The following is a 20,753-nucleotide window of genomic DNA, read 5'->3' as shown; positions in this document are numbered from 1 at the left end:
GTAACAGCGCGGCAGGTTATTCCGCGGTACTCACCTGGCGGCATCCCTCCCGGGGCAGGAATCGGGAATTTCTGGGTGTGCTTGTGTTCTGTCTAAGCCTGCCTTGCCGACTTCTCCGGAGATGTTCTGTGAACTCTCTTAAGAAATGTGCTTCCTAGCAGCTTTCCGGGTGCTTGCTTTTGAGAGTCTAAATAGCTGTTGATGGTCTTGCGATGTGTTTGAAGTAACCGTGTCACAAAGCTCCATGACAACTAAAGACTCTACACAGTGGCCAGCCGACAGGGTCAGAGAGTGGTCAGGCAGGCATCCTTTGAACAAGTTGGGGAAGGGGGTGGGGAGGATGATGGATGTTTGCAGTTTTTGTGTCTGTTTAAAACAGTTTTAAGGAACTGCTTACAGGGGAGCAAAGTCCTCTGCTGAGTCCTCCTTTCAGCAGCGTCTTGTACTGGGACATGTGGCTCACATTTATACCTCACACTTGCCACCACTTGCATACGTCTCTCTGTGCAAATGTTAGCAACTTCTGAAGCAAGTGATTTTGGTCTCACAGACTGTCACCCTCAGCAGGTGATCTGTCACGGCTGCTACGTCACAACATGAAATTTCAGTTGACTTGTCAGGGGATATGTTCAATATAGCCCAGATAGCTTACTTTACATCCATGCTGAACATTTTCTTTTAAGTCTTCAAGCCCCTTGAACAAGGTGGTTTGACTTGGTTCTTGCTAACCTAGCTCAGCAATTAAGGATTTTCCTCTTGAATCAGTTTGGCTCCTTTAAGAGATAATTTCTGTGAACAGAAAGTAACAGTCCGGTAAGTTTTTAAAATCATTATAGTAGAATAACATGAAGGCAAGCAAAAAAACAAAGTGGGTATGTGCTTCTTGGTTCATTACAAATGGCTAATTAATTTAAAAAAAAAAAAAGGCTTGACTTTAAAAAGAATTTGGTTAGTTGTGTGTCATTTTCTCGTCAGCCACTAGAGGGCGGGTGTCCCTAGCAAGACACAGGAAGACAGCTGAATGTGCCTGGTGAGCAAAATCTAAGGATGCTGGGTGAATAAGAGGTGTGTGTGTCTGTCTGTATGTCTGTCAGCTCTCTGCAGTAAGGCATATAAAGGGTCAGCGTAAACATCCTAAGTTTTTTTTCTTGAACTGTCCCACCTGCTTCTGTCCTGCAAACAAGCTTCTTAAGTCTTAGAAATATCCTTGGCTTCCAACTCTATGGACTTAGTGGGGCAGACTTGTCCCCAGCAGTCTGGGGATATATGGGAGGACTTGAGCAACAGTACTGCCACCACTGATGATCTGGCCCCCATCCCTCATGACCACATGGTGGGTTCGAGGCCTCAGTTTACCTGACGATCTGGGGGCTCTCTTTTCAAGCCAAACACTTAGAAGTGAGTTGAGCTGAGCACCAAACCCCATTGGCTAAGCCGTGTGCTATGTTAGGCTGGGCTACCACAAAGGGAATACGTTCAATGGTAGTTTTCAAAACTCTGTGCCTGGTTTGGTTTGGTTTGGGTTTTTTTTTTTTTGGTTTGGTTTTGGTTTTTATCATCAGCACCAAACCTATCGTGTAGCTTCCATTCAGGTGAATTTCGTATACATTGAAACTAGTGAACACCTTCCCAAGTTCAACTTTATGATATCTACAACAAATCTGTGCCAACTTATTTTTTATTCAACCTTATTATTTATGCTCTTCAGCCCAGAGTGCAGTCCTAAAAGAAGGAGTCTAGATTCCGTTTGGTTTTTACTAGGTAAAATTTTGTGGGGCTATTTCTGTCTGCAGTATCGTTCGGTGAGTTGCTGATAAATGACTTCCGTCTGAAATACATGCTGTCAGCAGTTTAGGGAGCCATGCAGATTTATTTTCAGGGGGCCCAAACTACTTCTCAGACCAACCTACCCTCGAGCTAACTAAGTAAAATCCGTCCTGTCCTTCTGCCTATTCTTTGGGCGCCTGAACCGTAGCACAGAGGAATTCACAAAACACTTGCAGGAATTAGTAATTGTGTCCTCACCCTTATTATGCAAAACCTTATTAGAACAGAGAAATTAAGGTTTCCATAAATTACACTTCCAGAAAGTCCGGTGCGTCTGGCTTCAGTAAGCCTTCATAACCGCCGCACAAAGAGGATCAAATATTCTAAGGCTCTGGCTTGATCCTTTCCTCATCCAGAGATAATTCAAAGGGATGCTCTTCATTAGGGCCATGGGCAAGCTGCCTGTAATTTCTTTGGGGTGCTGCTGTGAGCGTAATGGTGCGGAACAATGGCTTTGCCTCTTGTCACACACACACACACACACACCTTATTGTAGCTTTAATCACATTAGAACAACAACAGCAACAACTCCCCAACTTGCCTGCTTGTTAAACGGTATCACAGCAAGGATGTGAGACCCCGGGGGATTCTTAAATACTTCTGAGGAGACAAGGCAAGCCTCTTCCTACCCTGGGGCTTGTCAGAGCAGTTGAGGGCTACAGATTCTTGGGCTTTTATACCTGCAGTATTTGAGTGGGGGCCTCAACATCGAATCCCTGCATTCTGGAAATGGGAAGTTTCAGTTAGCAACTGCAAAGATCAGCCTATCAGGCAACTTCAACCCCCTTTTGCAAGGGAAAGCAAAAGAAGTCCAAAAGAAAGATACCTGGAGGTGGTCAGGGTATAATCTTCTACTTGGGGAAATCGGATAGCACAGAGAATCTCATGTTCTAGCCTCTCAGCTCCGAGGCTGAAAGCCAGATAAGAGTGGGTACGAAGTTATGGGTGGAAAGGAAGGAAAAAAGGAAGGAAAATACTCATGGCAAGGTCTGTGACTCTGTGAGCAGGTCTGTGACTCCATGGCAGGCAGGATGCCAGCTGGGTCTTTCACAGGTCTTCCTGTGGAGAGTCAGAGAAGGGGATAGAAAAGATCAGAGGTAGCATGTCTCCAAAAGTCCCCTGGGAAGTCTGTGCAATGTTAGTAGTCTTTGAGACTTCGATGAGTCAACAGGGAAATAATTCTGATAGGGAATTCTGATTCCAACAAGAAAGTGTAACTAGCTCACTTACCTAAAGTCTGCGTGCCAGTTTTCAAACTGAGAAAGAAAGCACACTTGCAAACATCTACAGCATTACCTACAGCGTGCTTAGTGTGCACTGGCAATACGCTAAATGCCAGTCATCTGGTTTCCCATGGAATCCACACAGCCGCTCGGAGACAGGAGATATTATTATCCCCAATCAAAGATGAAGCAATTGACATGCAGAGGAATCATAAGTGGGGTTGGGTGTCACATCTGCACCACAATTCTCAGGTCTCAGAGCCTTTCTTTACACAAATCATGTTCAACAATGTCTGTGAATACATGACCAACATTACAGAGAGACTCAGCTGGGATAAAGTGAGTACAGTCAGTGCAAGCACAAGGACACAAGTTCGATCCCCAACACTCACGGAAGCCAGGTTTAATTGTGCTCACTTGTAATCACAGGGCTGAGAATGCAGAGCCAGGAAGAGCCCACGAGCTCAGATAAGTAGTCTTTGAGATTGTGATGAGACAACAAGGAAATACTTCTGATAGAGACTTCCCAGTCATGAACCTGTGTCAAACAACAAAGTTGGTGGCTGTTAAGGAATTAGGCTAGAGGTTGACCTCTCCCCTACATGCACACAGACACTTCTGCACATACATACCAGAGAGAGAGAGAGAGAGAGACAGAGACAGAGACAGAGACAGAGAGAGAGAGAAACAGACAGAGACAGAGACAGAAACAGAGAGACAAAGACAGAGAGACAGAGAGACAGAGACAGAGAGCATGTGTGTTGAGATTGCTTTCACCTGCATTGTTGAAGTGCCTGGACTATCATAACAGATCCCCTTGCAACTTGTCATTTCACTCAGTCAAGCCATGAGGAGGGCGTGTGGTGGGCAAAGAGAAACAACCTCCAAAGTAGTGGAAGGTTCCCACTAGCCTTCCAGGCATTTCCCCAAATGGTCTTTAAAAGCCCTGGCCTTTTGTCTTGTTGTATTAAGATTAAAGTTGTGTTTTCTACAGCAGAGTGGCTAGTTTTTAAAAGGCATAGACTTTACCCGGTAACAGTGTTGTCCCAGAACATAGCAACTGTCCTTGTTTGTGACCCTTTCCCTATCAACCTATTAACTAGTAGGCGAGGAAAGCCTGGATTTCTCTGGTAAATACAAATTAGAATCAGCAAGTTTATGAGGCAGGCTGGAAACTTGACTGCACACAATCCTGTTTTCATATTTAATTAGCTGTGTGCAATACTCAATTAGAAGAGTTTACGGCAGTAGAGCAACTGTGAGTCGGCTGTGAAGCAGCCGGGCCATGGTATGATTAAGTACGGACAGAGTCAGTGGCAGTTAATTGGATGAACATAAACTTGACCTCCACACAGCAGTGCTGAACCAGGCCAGGATTTCCTGCAAATAGGAGTGTGTTTGCTCAAGCAGCCTGTCAATGCTCAAAGCACTGTTTCTGATGCTAGTTTTCCTTCTGAATTCATCTTGGGTGAAATAGATTTGGATACAGAGGGCTTACCCAGGCCTCACAGTCCAAGTCTGTCACCCCAGCTGCAGGAGAAGGCAGAGGCAGGAAGATCACAAGTTTGGGACTCCCTGGGCTACGGAGTGAGCTCAAGGCTAGCCTGAGTAACTCCGTGAGACTCCTTTTGGAAATACAGATTTTTTTTTTTGAAATTAGGTTATCTCTTTCCACCTAAGTAAATTGAGGTCCCTTATGAGAACAGAACTGTGTGTGGCCACAAGAGGCACCGTTTAAATGTGTGTATGTATCTGTCACCACATGTTATTTTCTCATTGATAAACAGTGGATCATACATTGCTTTAGTGTTAGGAAATGAAAACTTGTTGGCCTGAGGTGGAATCAAGGCCTTGCATGGAACCTTCCCATCATGCATGCCCCATCCCTGCATGGGGTCTTCCCATCATGCTATACCCACTGCCCCATCCCTGTATGAAACATCCCCACCCTGTGCCAGCCCTGCATCCTTACATGGAGCCTTCCCACCATGCCCCACCCACAGCTGGATCTCTACATAGAGCCTTCTCACCTCACCGTGCCCTGGAGTATTACTCTGTCTCCACATGCCCTCTTCCCCCATGCCCTGTCCACCGCTAAATCCCTGCATGAACCTTCCCACCAAGCCACGCCTTTCCACTCTGAAGAACCAGTGCGTCCCCACACTGAGGAATTCTACCATGCCATACAATACCCTCCTGTCCCTCTAAAGCAGCCACTGTGCTTCCGAGCACTACCGTTTCCCTATACTGAGCATCCCTTCGATGCCACAGATCACTAATGTATCCCTACAGAGTGTGCCTGCCGTGCCCTGCCCACTGACAGTTGCCTTCATGTCTCTCTGCCTCACATCCGTGTCATCATATTAATGTTGTCGTCCCCATTTCACTATGAATTCAGGAAGTCGCATTATCCTCCAAATATTCCTGCCTGAGCACCTTGGATTCTTTAGTGGCTTTGAGGAATGAGAAACAGGTACGGTCAGTCCGTATGTAGAAAGAGGAGGAGGAACTGCACGTACGACAGTGACTGGGCCCAGGCGGTGAGGCCGGAGGGTAGAAGGGATGGCATAGCTTTTGTTATTTGGTTCACTCAGCCCTAGGGCTCAACCAGCCATGTGCCAAGGATCTTCTACTCAGCCTTTGGTCATTGACTCCCTGGAGCCATTAGAATAAAGGGAGCTGCTCCATGGTGACCTTCAAAATGGTGTCCCTGAGCCCCTTCCAACATCTCCATAAGCTTCCTGATGTTATTTATCTGCCCTGGTCCTGGGGACCTCTTTCAGTTCCTGTACTTACCTTCATCCCTCCCTCTTAAGACTTTGCAGTAGTCCCCTTCCTAGTAGTTGCTACAACTTATCACCTGTCTCCAGCCTCCCACCCACCCCAAAAATGTCATCATCATGAGGTACATCATTGTCTGGGGTGCCCCAGTCTTGCCACGTAACCCAGTAACCATCAAGACCTCTTTCCCAAATTCCGAATGAGAACCGTATTAAATGGGTCCCACCTTGGTCCGAGGTGGGTTTTATCAATGACAAATGAGCCCCCGTCTCTGTTGCCAATGAGATGGGTGCGATAGGTCTACAGGGGAAACTACAGCCCGTCACTCTGTGTTCCTGTCACCCACACACCTGCCATGATGGGTAAGAAGAAACATGATGGAGGCAAGAAAAGAAATGCAGGTTTAATGGATGAGTTCCGTTGTGCTCATTAAGGATGGTTAAATGGTAGGGGTGGAGGATACAGGAAAGAATGCCGTCAGCCGTTCTGAGTAACGCCATACCTTGTACCCTGTGTTCTCTGACCGCTGTGGGGTCAAGCAGGAAAAGCAGCTCAGGTCTCAAAGCCTAGAAAACCCACCTCCTAACAGAAGCACCTTCATTTATGTGACAGGTGTCATACTGTTAGTGAAATGTAGTCAGCTGAGCTGTTGACCGTCGAGAGCTGCCCTGACAAGTGTCACGAGTGAATTTGTCCTACTCGGAATGACCCACTTTTCTTCGAGCTCGCCAAGGGCACCCAAGGGCACACTGAGTTATGAGTCCATTGGTAAACTGCAGAGGAAAGGTTCCTCTGACATATCTGGTCACCTGCCTAGCAGGAAAATATCTTTCCAATGATTATGATTATATCAGTTCAGAGTCAAGAACAAGCTGAAACAGTGCAGGAATGAAGGGAAATCATTGGCAGAAATGTGCAACTGCCTTTGCACCCAACTCTTGACTTGAGTTAAAGAGGGAAGACAGTTTATCTGACTGTGGAAGATTCTCTCTGTGTTTCCCTTAACTTATTAATTCTCAAAGGTGATCCCAGAGCAGCAGGACCCAGCCCTGAGAGTCAGCATGTCAGGGGCCGGGGCCATCATCAATCAAACCATATCCCATGAGCCCTAGGGAGCACGGTGCATGTTCACACTGGTCTCACTTCTCAGTTAAGCCGAAAATCTTGGAAGAAGCTGGACCAACACTTCTCTGGCAGGTTTTCGGAAGTCCGTGCTAGATGCGTAGGCAGCACAGAAGTCACATTGCAGACGGAAAGTTTAACCATCTGTTGGCTTTTTAAAAGTTATTTTGCTTGAGAAACTGTTGTTTCTTCAGTACTGAGAGTTGAACTCACAGATTTGACTTATTTAACCATAAGCCATATCCCCAGTCCTTGCTCAATAACATTTCTAAAGTAAGCTATTCAATAATGTCCATCTCACACATGTGAAATAGGTTAATCATATATTTCCATGCGCACCCACAGCGCCACCATTTGTGCTGTCCCCAGCACCTACTGAGGCACCATCCTTGTTCCTGCTCAATCCACACTTCCTCCTGCTTGTGCAGATACTCCCCTTACAACAGTAATTAGGACAGTGATATAATTGATTTCCATCAATGTGGATGGCGAAAGGCAGACTTCTGCCAGAATAGAATGTATTTTTAGGACAGACACTGCTACTCTTTATTTTCAGAATTCTGAGGAGGAGAACCAGCATCCTCCTGCTGCTGAGCCATACAGCTGTGCCCAGAATGACAAAACATGATGGCTGGCCCCACTTCCAGGGGCGGTAGCTCAGGTCACCTTCTCACTGGGTCTGCCAATTAAGCCTCATTGGCTGGGATTGGGGAATAGTTTAAGAGCAGAGTGTGCAGCCCAAAGTTCCATTCCCAGGACCACAAAAAAAAAATTAAAAAATGAAAACATTGACCCATTTTCTTAGTTACTTTTTCCCTTTCTGAGATCAAGTACCTTATCAGAACAATCTAAGGGAGAAGAGTTTGTTTGGGCTCCCAGTTCTGGGGTACAGGCCATCTCACAGTGGGAAGACACGGCACAGGGCAGCTGGTCACGGTGCACACATCTACAACCAAGAATCACAAAGAGGCAAATGCTAGCGTACAGCTCTCTGTCTCCTTTTCATTCAGCCCAAGAGCCCATGGGACATGGGGACATGTCAAGGATAGATTTTTCCTGCTTTTCCATATCAAAGATGGATTTCTGGGAATTCCCTCATGAACACACTCAGTGGTGTATTTCCATGATGATCCTAAATCTGTCAAGCTGACAGTGAAAGTTAACCATCAACCGAGCACTTGTGGTTCTCCTGTTGCATGTGTTCAGCATGCGTCTTCTGCGTTGGGTTAGACTAACCATTAGAGGAGCAGCTTTCCACCTTCCTAATGCTGCGGCCTTCTGAAACACTTCCTCATGTTGTGGAGGCCTCTAGAAAATTATTTTGTTGCTACTTCACAACTGCAATTTTGCTGTTATAAATTGTAATATAAATATCTGATAGACAGGGTATGGGGATACGTGACCCCCAAAGGGGGTATGACCCTCAGGTTGAGAACCGCTGCATTAGAGGCTGAACCTTTTAAGAAGGTACTTCAAGTTGATCTCCATGCAAATCTCCACTCTATGCGTGTCTCCCTCACCTCACCCCCCCATCCCAGTACTCAAAGGGGATGAAAGACACTCTCTCACACTACTTTCCTTTTTAACCTCTTGTCTCTTTGATGTTTAACTTATCAAAATTACAAAATGTAGGGAAAAGAATCTTACCTGAGTTTGCATCCTTAAACCAGTCTCAAGGTTCAAAAATTCTCCTAAGGTTTTTCTCAAACCAAACCTTGCGTTGGAGTCTCCTCCAGGGCTCATTAGAACCCTGGGGCTCAGGCTCCATTCCTAAGTGCTATGTGTGGCTGCTAGACCGGATGCTGTCCCTGAAGAGACAGTGCTCTGGGAGAAGTACGGGTGACTAGCGAGAGACAAAGAGTGCAGGAAGAAAAGCGTTGAAGGGAGAGCGTCAGGCCTCCCTTGCACATACATTCACCTAAAAGTGGTATTGTTATAGCTCAGTGACACTTCTGAGGGATCATGTTGTCATCTGCAACTGTGTCCCCCTCCGCCAAGTCAATCTACCTCATCACACAGACATCATCTCATCTTACATCATCACCAAGAGGAAAGTGAATATAATATGTAGTGATAATTATTAAAAATCCCAGCCCGGGGTTTCGACTTTGCCTTTGGTTATTGAGATCCCAGATGAGAGACACACCCATCGCCTTTATATTTACAATAAGTCTTAATTAGTACAGTATCTGGGTAGCTGCCTACCTTCCATGCTGCTAAAATCTACTATCCTATCGATAACCCCGGGTTTTTACTTACTATATACTATGGTCCATTTTGGTTTCTCTTAGCCACAATTAGGCAGCCCTCAGGACTGTGCTCTATTGACCCCTAACCCAAGGCAGGCTTCTTCTTCCTCCTCTTCTCCAACCCCAAGCCCTCAAACCCAAACCCTGCCTATGTCTCCTCTGCCCAGCTATTGGCTCTTGGCATCTTTTTTTACCAATCAGTGTTCATCTCGGGGGCAACTAGTGTGGGGGTCCCAAATTAGCATTAGAATACAAGCAGCATCAAGCCACCGGCCACAATAACACAGCCAACACTTAGCGTCAGCTGACCTCTCAGTTTCTCAAGTGACTAAGGAGAGATATACCTCATGGTTATTGTGTCTCTTTAGCATGTTATAATGAGGTTCCAGATTTTATGTGTTATGTGTATTTTCTATATTTAAGTTTCCTTTTTGTGTGCGAAATGGCCTGCTGAAGTTTCTATTTCTCTGTTGGGCTTTTCTATCTTTTTCTCTTGGCTTTCGGGATTTTTAAAGACATAGTGTATATACCAACTCATTAAATCAAAGTACTGAAAAGTTTCTTCCATACTTGCAGAGGTCTGTGTGTCTTTCTGACATTTTCCAAGGAAGCAAATACATCTTTTTTATTGTGGTTTGCATTTTGCATCTGTTAGAAAGTGTGTTTTCTACCTCAGAGCCATAAAGATACCCTCCTTTATTCTCTTCCATGCATATTTTATAAGTTGATGTGCAGATTTTCATCAGTCTTGTCTTTCTCTGTGCCTTTGTGTATGATGCAGGGTTGGAGTCCAAATCCATTTTTTTTTCATCAATGAATCTTCTAGTATCCCTTAGATAAAAGTCCAGCTCTCCACCCATGAAGAGGAAATGTCAGTGTTTCCATGTGTTGGAACCCGCCCCTGGCTTTCCTATTCTGTCCTGTTGATCGGGCATTCAGTAGCTATTACTTGGCTCTACAGCTATACAGTGATTCCTGATGACTGGGACAGCAAGTCCTTCCCCAAGGCCACTTTGTTCGCTTGGCTAGTCCTGGTACTTTAGTTGTCAATCAAGCTGGCAACATTTTTCTCAAGGGGTAGTGAGTTCAAATGGGTAGCATGGTAGCATTCTTTAGATATCTATTACCTTGGATGTCTTTGCATTTACTCAATTTTTAATACAACTGTTGAGACCCAAGAACATGTATATTTAAATCTCCTCCTACCCCAAATTCTGAAGGAATCTAAATCATAAATATTCAGAGGGAGATGAGATTGGATAGCTATGAAGATCTTTTAAAAGTGTAAAGTGCTCCTGAGATGGTCCAATAGGTAAATCACTCACCACAGAAACTGGGTGACCTGAGTTCATTAAGGTCCAGAACCCACATAAGGGTGAAAAGAGAGAACTGACTCCACGAGTTGTCCTCTGACCTTTCAATATGTGGCATGGCACATACATGTCTCCCCACAGTGCCATACATAGAATGCACACTTGTAATAAAAAAATAAATGTAAATACCATTTCTGAGAAGTAACGAAATGGCAGCCCGTCCAACCCCAGTGCTCAGGAGGTAGAAACGAAGGATCTCTATAGCAAACTGGCTAGCTAGAAAACTAGACTGGTGAGCTCTAGGTTTAGGGAGGGACTCTCTGCCCCAGTAGATAGAGAGTGGAGAGTGATCAGGAAAGACACCTGGTGTTAACCTCTAGTTTCCACACATGTGCAATCACACGTGTCTTACACACATATGCACAAGTACATAGATACATACATAGACCCGTGCATATATATAAATGCTGGGCTGAAGATATAGCTCAATGGTAAAGTGTGTGCACAAGACCCCAAGTTCAAATCTCCAGTATTACCAAAGAAAGAGAGAGGGAGAGAAGAGCATAAAATGCTGTTTTCATTTTTCCTAACATGACATGTTCTCCAGCAGTAAAATTCCTCTCCCATGCAATAGCATTTGTTGTAAAAGAAAGAAGGCATCCATCAGACTCCGGTTAGAGCTCATCTTTTTACACACACGTCCCCTGCATTTTGCATGCTTCTGGCTAAAGAAATCTGAAGGCCCAAGCATGTCTCTTTCTTGAAAAGGAACACATGACCCGAATAACACAGGCAAGATTTACTATGCACAGCCTCCTACCAATGGGCTCAGAGTTAATTTGAGAGACATCTGGGGGAACCACAGTTTTCTCCCAGCGTGTTAAGCAGTTTATCCTGACAACGCGCTCCTGTTTTTCCATACATGGCAACCATCTATTCCCCTATCCACCCACAGTGCCAAGGCATATTACATTAAAAGTGGCATGCATCTTAATAAAAGGAAACTCAGAAAATTACAAGCCAATTTTGCCTTATCAAGCAGCTGTTTTCTATTTGGGGAGTCTCTGAAAGGTAGAAGGAAGTTATTCTCCTTTGTGGCAATATTTTCGCCAACAGGAGGTGGGAAGGAAAACATGTCAGCCCCACCCACCCACAGTCACACTACCCCACATCCGCTGTGTTCCACTTTATGTAGTGATGAAGTGACTGCCAGGTGTACCTTGTAGTGCAGGCTCTGTGCAACTTAAGACACCGGCTACCACATTCTCCATGTAAAGCCATAGCCGTACATTCCTGCTTGGAGTAACTTGTTAACAAGGGATGCCTTTCTCTGTTTCTCTGGGGTGTTTTGTTTTGTTTTGTTTCCATGGAAAGTTTGTACATCCAGGTTTTGTATCACTGGGCTACATATTTAAAGTCTGTATCATCCTGAGTGTTGGTTTACTTCTCCCTAATAACATAAACTAAAGCATCTCATTGAAGGTCTAGAACCTGGTTCCCCCAGACCAAAGGAGGAAGGAAATCACCAGTGAGACATTAGCACAAACATTGAGCCTTTCCCTCTAGCTGAGGGCTTCAGAGTCCCTGTCCAACCACAGTTAGGAAAACATGAGGAGGTTTGGTGCTGTGTCTTTTGTCAAGATATTTTGGTTGTCATCTTCATGATGCCCTACTGTGGAGAATGATTGTCACGGACACACTTTAGGGACAGGATATGTCATCCTCCAGCCCCTTCCCGGTACAGACACTCTTGTTATTCCATTTTAAAGATGAGACAGTTGAGGCTGTAGAATGACTGATTTGCTTGAGGTCACCCAGCCAGTGGGTAACAGAAACAGGATTGTGACACAGGACTGTCCAACTCAGTGACAGGTGTGCCATGGGTTCCTCCAGCACATATCAATAGATATCTCCTACCTGTCACCATACCAGAGGAGGGAGAGGCTGGTCCCTGTCACCAGGTGGCTTGCATTCTAGAGAGGGATGAGGTTGGCTCTGCTACAGCTGCAGCACAAAGGTATGTGCACAGGAAAGGGAGTGGCTTGCAGCTTTGGAGGTGCAGAAGGGTGTTGGGGTGAAATCTTACTCATGTGTAAGTCTACCTGGTTATTGTTGAAGAAGGAGGGGCATTCCACTGCACACTGTCCCAATCTAGAATCACCAGGATGTCTAAAAGCTTGTGGCTTTGTCACTGGGAAATTGTAGAACAGTGACTGGGCTTCTGTGAACCTTACAGTCTTCCTTCAAAGCACAAGTGAAGTTCTTCTAGATGCTGGCAGTGGTCAAGACTATGCTGTGTCTAGAGACTCTAAGGTATGGTGGCAGCTCTGAATGTGGACACATCACAGGAGCAGTCAAAGCTCTGGGGACCAAAAGATAGAGCAACACTAAGGGAAGTGAGGCTTCCAAAATTGTGGGTTACAAGTATCCATGGAGACAGGTATAATGATGGATGTGCATCTAGAAAGGCCAACTTTCTTGAACATCATTAGGTCATCATTGGTGCTAAGTCATTTCTTTGAAAGGAACAATGGAGAATGGGTTTTAGGAGAAGCAGGTAAGAGCAAAATTTCTTTGAAATGCATAGTGGCGCAAATGTATAGATCGCTAGGAGAAAGATGTTCCAGGTTCAGCATTTCTTCATGTTATTTTTGAACACTTCCTTTCTACGAGGTAGAGAGTCACTAAACATAATGTGGAACTTGAATGGTCGTTGTCCTCATAGTAATTGCTACCCAAAGACAGGGAGAGACCTCCACCAGATTCTCCCAGAGCAGTAATGACCCATGACAAGGGCTAGGAGTGCCAAAGGGGCTGAGACTGGAAGTGCCTGGGCACTGTGGCTGGACGCATAGAGCTGTCAGCCTGGCTACACTACAGAGCGGGAGGCGCTTGTGGTCGTCAAGGGCAGGTATCTCAATAAGGCTCTCTCATGTGTACATCTCCCATGCTGGCTTTGTTCCACAGGGCAGTCTCACACTTGACATGTAACACTCCAGTTAGAGGGCATGAAAACACTTGGGAAAGTAGACAGTGTTGCGTGACCACAATATATATTTAAAGGAAGGAATGTTTGCGGGAGGCGTTAAAAGTATTAAACACATCCCTACCATGCTAGAGAACTAATATAGGGAAGATGGGGCTTGCAGTCGCATCTTCTTGCATATTTATTTCGATCTCACATTCTTATAAATCAAAGATAACCTGTGTTATTTATGGTCTACATTGCAGTGCCTAGGACAAGGGCATGACCAGAAATTTCCCCCATATACATTCAGCGATGATACCATGTTTGGCCATTGGGTCATCTGTGAGGCTGAATGGAATAAGGGCAGAGTATGTATAGCTTACAGGGGTTTATTGTGTTGATTTCAAACTCTGCTAAGAAGAGATTTAAAGGGGAAAAAAATCTCAGACCCAAACAAAAGCAGGGGGGAAATTTACTGTTGCCTCAAGCAACTAGAGTGCGGTGTGCGTCCTCCCATGGCTGTCTCCACCATCCCCTGGGATGGGAGTCCAGATTTTTGCCGCTAGCAATCTCGTCGCTTTGCTCAGAGCCACACAGCACTCAGCTGAAGCCACGCTGAGAGTCTGTCTCTACCCAGCTGGGCACCCTGACTCGCCGCACTGAATCATCAGCCCATCTTCTCCTCCCGTCCTCTGATAGCTATACTCAGAAAACAGTTAGTTACATTTCTTTTTCCAACCTCAGCCTCCACGTTCTCACCCCGAATCCCCCTTCTCTCTGGTTTAAAAAAAAAAAAAAAAAACCCTTCGTCTCCTAGTATTCTAATTGCATTATCAAGTGTTTTGTTTGGTTCATTAACTTCTTCCCAGATGATTTCCTCCTGGTAGATTTCTAGCAAATTCTACCAGTGTCTAATAAATCATCTTAGAAACTGCTGCAGGTTTTTCTCTCTTGGAGAGACTGTGTCTACAACACTAATTCCTGCATCCCCATGAACACTCACTTGTATTCTGCCTCCTTTCAAAATAGCAGTCCTTCGGGGTTCGTGGTTAAAACTCTTCAGCAATTCCACTGCAAATGAGAGGTTGCTGGACTGAGCCAGGCTAACCCCTAGGAGCCCAGTGAGAACTCAGCTGGAGCATTCCAAAGGCTATTTCAGCATCTCCACAGACACTTGAACTATAGGCACAGCTCGGTTGGTAGAGTGCTTGCCTAGCATGCACAAAGCCCTCGGTTTGATCCTAAGCACTAAGTAAATCAGGCATGGTGGCACATGCCTGTAATCTTAGCCCTTAGGACCTGGAGCCAGGAGGATCAGAGTTCAAGGCCAACCTTGCCAATGTAATCAATTGGGGGCTAAATAAGACCTTATGTCAATAAAAAAATAATAAACAGACCTTCTTCATGTGACCTCAATTAAGATGCTTCTCTCTATGACTGACAGTCACGGTGTTCCAGAGGACCCATCACCCAGATATGTAACTAAAACTGAGACATGAAAATGAAATCAAGGTTTAACTGACTATCCATTGACTAGGAAAGGACTTGGGGGTCCAGATCCTGCTTCCAGGATGTGGCAGAAGAGTCAGGGCCAGAGGTGTAGAGTTGTGTCTGAGAAGGTGACTAATGTTCAGGCAGCCCATGTGGGGTAAACTGAAACGCACAGTGCAGGAGACCTTGAGTACCATGCTTACAAGGTTCCGGACGTAAGAAGAATCACTTCATGGTTAATGGGGAGGTTCCGTGGTTAAAGTGCTTGCTACCCAAGTGTGAGGACTCGAGTTCAGATCAGTAGCATCTACGTTGAAAGTCACAGGGGCAATGTCTATAATCCCAGCTCTGGGGGAGTCAGAGATGCTAGGATTCTTGCTGTTCTCACTGGCTGGCCAACCAGCCTAGCTGAATTACTGAGCTGTAAATCCAGTGAGAGACCCTGTCTCAGAAGATAAGTTGAGAAGTGATTGAGGACGACCTCTCTCTGTCTCTCTCTGTCTCTCTCTGTCTCTCTGTCTCTCTCTCTGTGTCTCTCTTTCTCTCTCTCTCTCTCTCTCTCTTTCACACACACACACACACACACACACTCGGCTGCACAAAATCAGTATTCAGAGCAAGTTTCCAACTTTCATTTTGTTAACTGTAAGGATCCATTCCTAGCATTTAATCACCTAGCACACACCTCATGGATCTTGTAGTGCTTTTAAATCAGTTTGCTCTGTCCACAAGAAGCCTTAATTTTAATTTCTGCCTCATTCAACGAACACGTCACCAATCCTGCATCCCCGACGTTCTCGGCTGCTAAGATATGGAATTATTTTGCCATTCTCATTCTCAAGGTCTAATCACAAAAAAAGGCAAGAATCAATTATTATAATGTGGCCATTCTTTAAAGCCCTTCAGCAACTGCAAAGTTGAGAGGGCGAGGCGTTTTATTTCCTACTTTACGGGTGATAAATACCGAAGAATGTCACCATCACTCTTTTTGTCCCGTTTGCCAGCCACATTTATAAATCTAGGAGAAAGAAGTACAAACTTAACTTTATTTTTGATTCATGATGGTTCTAAATCTTCCCCCCCAACCCCCGTAGCTGCCTTCAAAGGCAGTCATCTCCACTAGTTCCCATTGGTTCTTCGCACACAGCCAATATTTCCCAGAATTCCGCACTAATTTCTCATAGTGGCCATTCAGTACCTGCATAATTCAGTAGAGATGACTTAGGATTTATACGTTCTAGTAATGAAAGTTGTCTCTCTTTTGGAGGAAAGGCATCAAAAACTACAAATATTTTGGATGTTCAGTAAACATACATCAGGTTAGTGTTTGTGCAAGCCCTACATGGAATATTCCTATTTATTATAAATGATATTGGAGCCGGGAGATCAAAACCACAACAACAATGATAACAGAAACAAAGAAACAACAACAAAAAAATCAAAATAAGAAAACCGCCAACTAATGCCGACTCCAAGAAAACCAAACCAAACCCTTCGATCTCAGACTCACTAGATAGTAAGGCTGGCCCGCTACTCCTCATTCTCCTGCCCACCCCACCTCATGTACTGGGATTATAGACCTGTGCTATCATGTTTGACTAGATTTAAAGACAAAATCAAAATAGGACAAAGTCAAACAGGTAAGGAAGTATGGACAGATTTTGGAGGCATTGGGAGAGAGGAGTAAGTCTGATCAAAACGCATTGTATGAAATTCTCAAAGAAATGATCAAAAGGATCAGAAATGTTTTTCACACAGGAGAAAAGAAGTAAATATTTTCTCCTCCAGCCCAAATTTTCCTACCAAGTTGAACTAAAATTGAAATTAAAAAAGAAGAGAAAAGAAACAGAATTTGAGCAGGATTCAGGAGTTCTGTGCTTTAATTTTGTATATTGGCTACATAAGCAACAAAAATGCCCCCACACACACTACACACATACACTACACACACACACTACACACACACATACACTACACACACACACACACACACACACTACACACACACACACACACACACACACACACTACACTAGTCTCCACAGTGATCCCATTGCTGCAACTGTAGATCCACTCTTCTGAGGAAGCCTGCACAAGGGTGACCTCCACGTATAGGCTCCGAACCTGCAGTTTTCTGCCTGGGACAAGTTGATGGGAGAGAGAAAAATACAAAAACAAACCCAACAGTCCCTATGGGACTGAATGAACATTTGGAGAACTACCAAGTGTAACACTGTTTTAATGGTGAATGACTATTAAGAATGCCACAATAGGCTGGACCTACGCCTCCCTGCACACAGATAGCAGATATGTAGCTTGGTCCTCATGTGGGCGCCAAACAACTGCAGTAGGAGCTATGCCAAAAGCTGCTGCCTGTCCATCGGGTATGTTCTTCTAGCGGGGCTGCCTTGTCTGGTCTCAGTGGGAGAGGATGCACCTAGCCCCACAGAGACTTGATGTGCCATGGTTGGGGAATATCCAGGGGGTCCCCACCTTCTCAAAGAAGAAAGGGATGGAGAAGGGAGGAGGAAGGATTGTGGGAGGGGGGGTTACCAGGAAGGGGTGGTAAGCAGGATGTTAGGTGAATTTTAAAAAATGAATGCCACAGTAAAAGTTCTAATAAAATTTCTAAACTCTACTTTCTTGCCAAATTTACATTGTAAGTATAATACTGAATAGACTTGATTAAAATGTAGGGGAAAGTGTGGTAAGCATGTTGATGTGACAATAGCTATTGTTTCATTTTATTTTTAAATTTGACATTATATACTTTCAGTAGACATTGTAAAAAACTAAACCTGAAAAGCCCGTCTCCCATGAACCTCCTAAGGGTCCCCAGTGTCCTTTTAGTCTCAATACATAACAGCCTTCACATCGCCATCCCAATCCTTCTGTGCACAGGGTTCCCCTCATAACCCTGTCGTGTCTGTGGGAGCTTTGAATGTGACTGCACCCCATCTGAACTATTCCCTTCCTCCTTACATCTGTCCTACTCTGCTTAGCATCTCTTGCTCATGGGAGCTTGCTCTAGCCCTTTCTCCTGTCCCCACCCCCTCTCACTCCTTCACCACAGGAATCATCACAGCCTATCTTCCTCCACCAGACTCTAAACTCTCTGGGGGCAGCTCCCACTTCTGGTTTAGTTTGCCTTCAGGATCACGGCATCATGGGCTATTAACTAAATGAATGAGCCACGGTGTGTAAAACGCTTGAGCGTAGTGGGTGGTGCATAGAAGATGCTCAGATGTGCTAAACATCATTATTAACTCAGAAACAAAGGTAGGGTGGCTGTCAGTAGGCACCTTTGTTTGGTCCAGGGAACATTTAAACTTCCTACCTTAATTCAGAATTATTGTAGTTTATTTAAAATGTCATTGGAGAGACAAGATGACAACTCTAGAAAAAGAGAAGAGGGGACAGCCTATTCCCTCGGCTTCCAGAAGTCTATCTCTAAGCTAGCACCAGGCTCCTAAATGATCTGGGGTACAGTGTCAGTGGGTGGGTGTGAAGTACAAAATGTTCGGTTTAATACAACTGCATTTTCTCAGAGGATGGAAGTTTTGCCTCATGAGATGAACCTCTTGGCTATGCAAAGCCAAAATTAGTTTTGAACCAAGTACTATATGTCCTATAATTCTGTTTCTTTGGAAGGAAAACAAAGGAGGAAGAAAAAAAATCAAATCATTGGTTGTCTGGGTTACCCTAAAATGTGGAGAAACAAATCCACAGGAGCCAGGAAGTCACGGCCGCCGGTCTTCATTAGCGGTGCCTTTCCCTGGTGTCCGTTGGTCTGCCCTTGTGTTCTGTAAAGAGAGTTAGAAGTTTCATTATCCTGACAAGGAAAATTTGTGAAGCTGACGTTGTTCCATCCAATAAACGTTTTTTAGCATTCGTTCTCTGGCCCTGCCTCTCTCTGGGATTGAAGAACTTCCAAATTCTCGATGTTGCCTTTTTTTTTTCTTTCCTGTATTAACATCTGACTGACATCACTTTTGTCCTAACTGCACCGTTTTAATTGGTGTTCCATCAGAAGAGCTCGCAAAACACCTGGAGGGTGTTTGTAGGACACATGCACATTGAGATTTGATGTGACAGCTCAGGAAGAAACGTGCTGACAGGCAGTGTCAGAATCCCCTTGCTTTCGGCTTCTCCGCCATTGCACAGAAAGGGACTGGGACAGGAGTGGGTATCCAAAACTACTGCTTATTACTTGGTGCCACCATGAAGATGACCCCTGGAGAAGGTCAGTAGACTGCGTCTACCGGATCCCATAGGCAAACCCCAGCATCTGCACCAAGACACATGCAAACAAACCATGTCCTTTACAAGAGTCTTTGTTCTCTACCCAAGCATCAGGGCATTTTGTTTTGTTATCTAAGGTCAACCTTTCCTCTCCACGTTGCTTTCCCTAAACCACATACCTTTGGCTCAACACCTCAACCTCCTAGAGCTCAGGTCAAATGGTAGCCTACTAGCCATGCAGCTCAGAGGTTACAATGTGTCTGGTGCCAATCAAATATCAACCTTCATGAGCACCATATCAGGAATTGCTTAGCTAACTAACCATGTTTTTATTCCATCGTCCAAGATGCAAAGATTGTTACTACTGCCTACTCTTTGGACCTGGCTAGGAAGATGTGACTATGATATTCATCTTGACTGTCAACTTGCTCAAATTAAGAAATACCTAGAGTATTAAGGAAGTGCACATTTGGGTACATGAATAAGGGCTTTTCCAAAGGGAATTAAGTGATGGAGGAAGATCCACCCTGAACAGAGAAGGATAGCACTATCCCTGGGTTTGGGTATGGGTCTCGATGAAGGCAGGAGAGGAGAAAAGCCATCTGAGCAATGGAACTCCCCAGTGATTGCTTCCTGACCCTCCCAGATGTGAGCCTCCTGCCTCCACAGCTCCTGACACATGGTCCCTCCCCTAGGGACTGGACCTCAGACTAGTCATAATAAGTTGCTTTCGCCATTGTTTTGAATACAGCAATGAGAAGGGTTGCTGATACCAGGCTCTGGTTATATATATAGAGCTCATAGTTCTGTGTGTGACACAGAACAGACACTGAGGACACGAGATGCAGAATGTCAGACCTCAGGTGGGACCCAGGACCCAGGAACATGCATTTCCCAGGTTTTCCCCAGGGGTTTGTTTGAAATGTGGTTTTTATTCCCATTTGGCACTTGGGATGTTTAGCCTTGTCTACTAATAACTCCTGGTCTACTGAGCCTTGGTCACCACTTGATCAGCACATGTCAGTTTTTAAGTCACTAAAGACAACACTCATACAGCACTTGTTGTGATGTAGGGTATGAACCTTTAGTAGTTTCTCTGCAGAGTTTAGTTAATTCTATCAGCACCCTAGTTAGTCCTGCCACTAACCCACTTCACAGACCGGTAGACTAAGGCACTGTGATCTGAATGCTCTGCTTGGGATGACAAAGCGTATAGCGGTACTGCCTTCCATCCTAAGCACTCAGGCCACAGCTCAAAGGGAGGCCATAGATTTTAGTCCAATGATAACTCTTATCCATCTTTCTGAGGATCCACGAGGATCCTCCCTGACACTTAAATCAGTGTGGTGACATAAATGTAAAAACACGACTCCACACTTTTTAACATCATTTAAAAGTCCTCCTGTCGGCAACATAGAAAATTCTTTCTCTGAATGTGTGTATGGGGGGTGGGGCAAGGAGAGAGAGATTAGACGATTGAGGGTAGACATTTTTCTTTGAGGCAGCTCCTGAGGAAAAAAGCTAATGGACTAAAAGT

The 20,753-nt window shown here is 44.8% G+C and overlaps 1 protein-coding gene and 1 long non-coding RNA gene across 3 annotated transcripts in view; one reads left to right on the top strand and one right to left on the bottom strand.

Annotated features, from left to right (window-relative positions):
- The window catches only part of LOC120102358 (uncharacterized), a 44,476-nt gene extending 27,662 nt beyond the window's left edge, over positions 1–16,814 (bottom strand). Inside the window, exon 1 of the long non-coding RNA XR_005503806.2 lies at positions 35–16,814. This is a non-coding gene — a long non-coding RNA (uncharacterized LOC120102358). The remainder of the gene's footprint in view (positions 1–34) is intronic.
- Positions 1–20,753, top strand: part of Pdzrn3 (PDZ domain containing RING finger 3) — a 226,213-nt gene that overhangs the window by 178,571 nt on the left and 26,889 nt on the right. The gene's annotated exons all lie outside the window — the stretch shown is intronic.

This window comes from Rattus norvegicus, chromosome 4 (genome assembly GCF_036323735.1).
Source record: "Rattus norvegicus strain BN/NHsdMcwi chromosome 4, GRCr8, whole genome shotgun sequence".
Taxonomy (NCBI): Eukaryota; Metazoa; Chordata; class Mammalia; order Rodentia; family Muridae; genus Rattus; species Rattus norvegicus.
The sequence above is the reverse complement of the archived record's forward strand: the minus strand, read 5'-3'. Positions and strand labels throughout refer to the sequence as shown.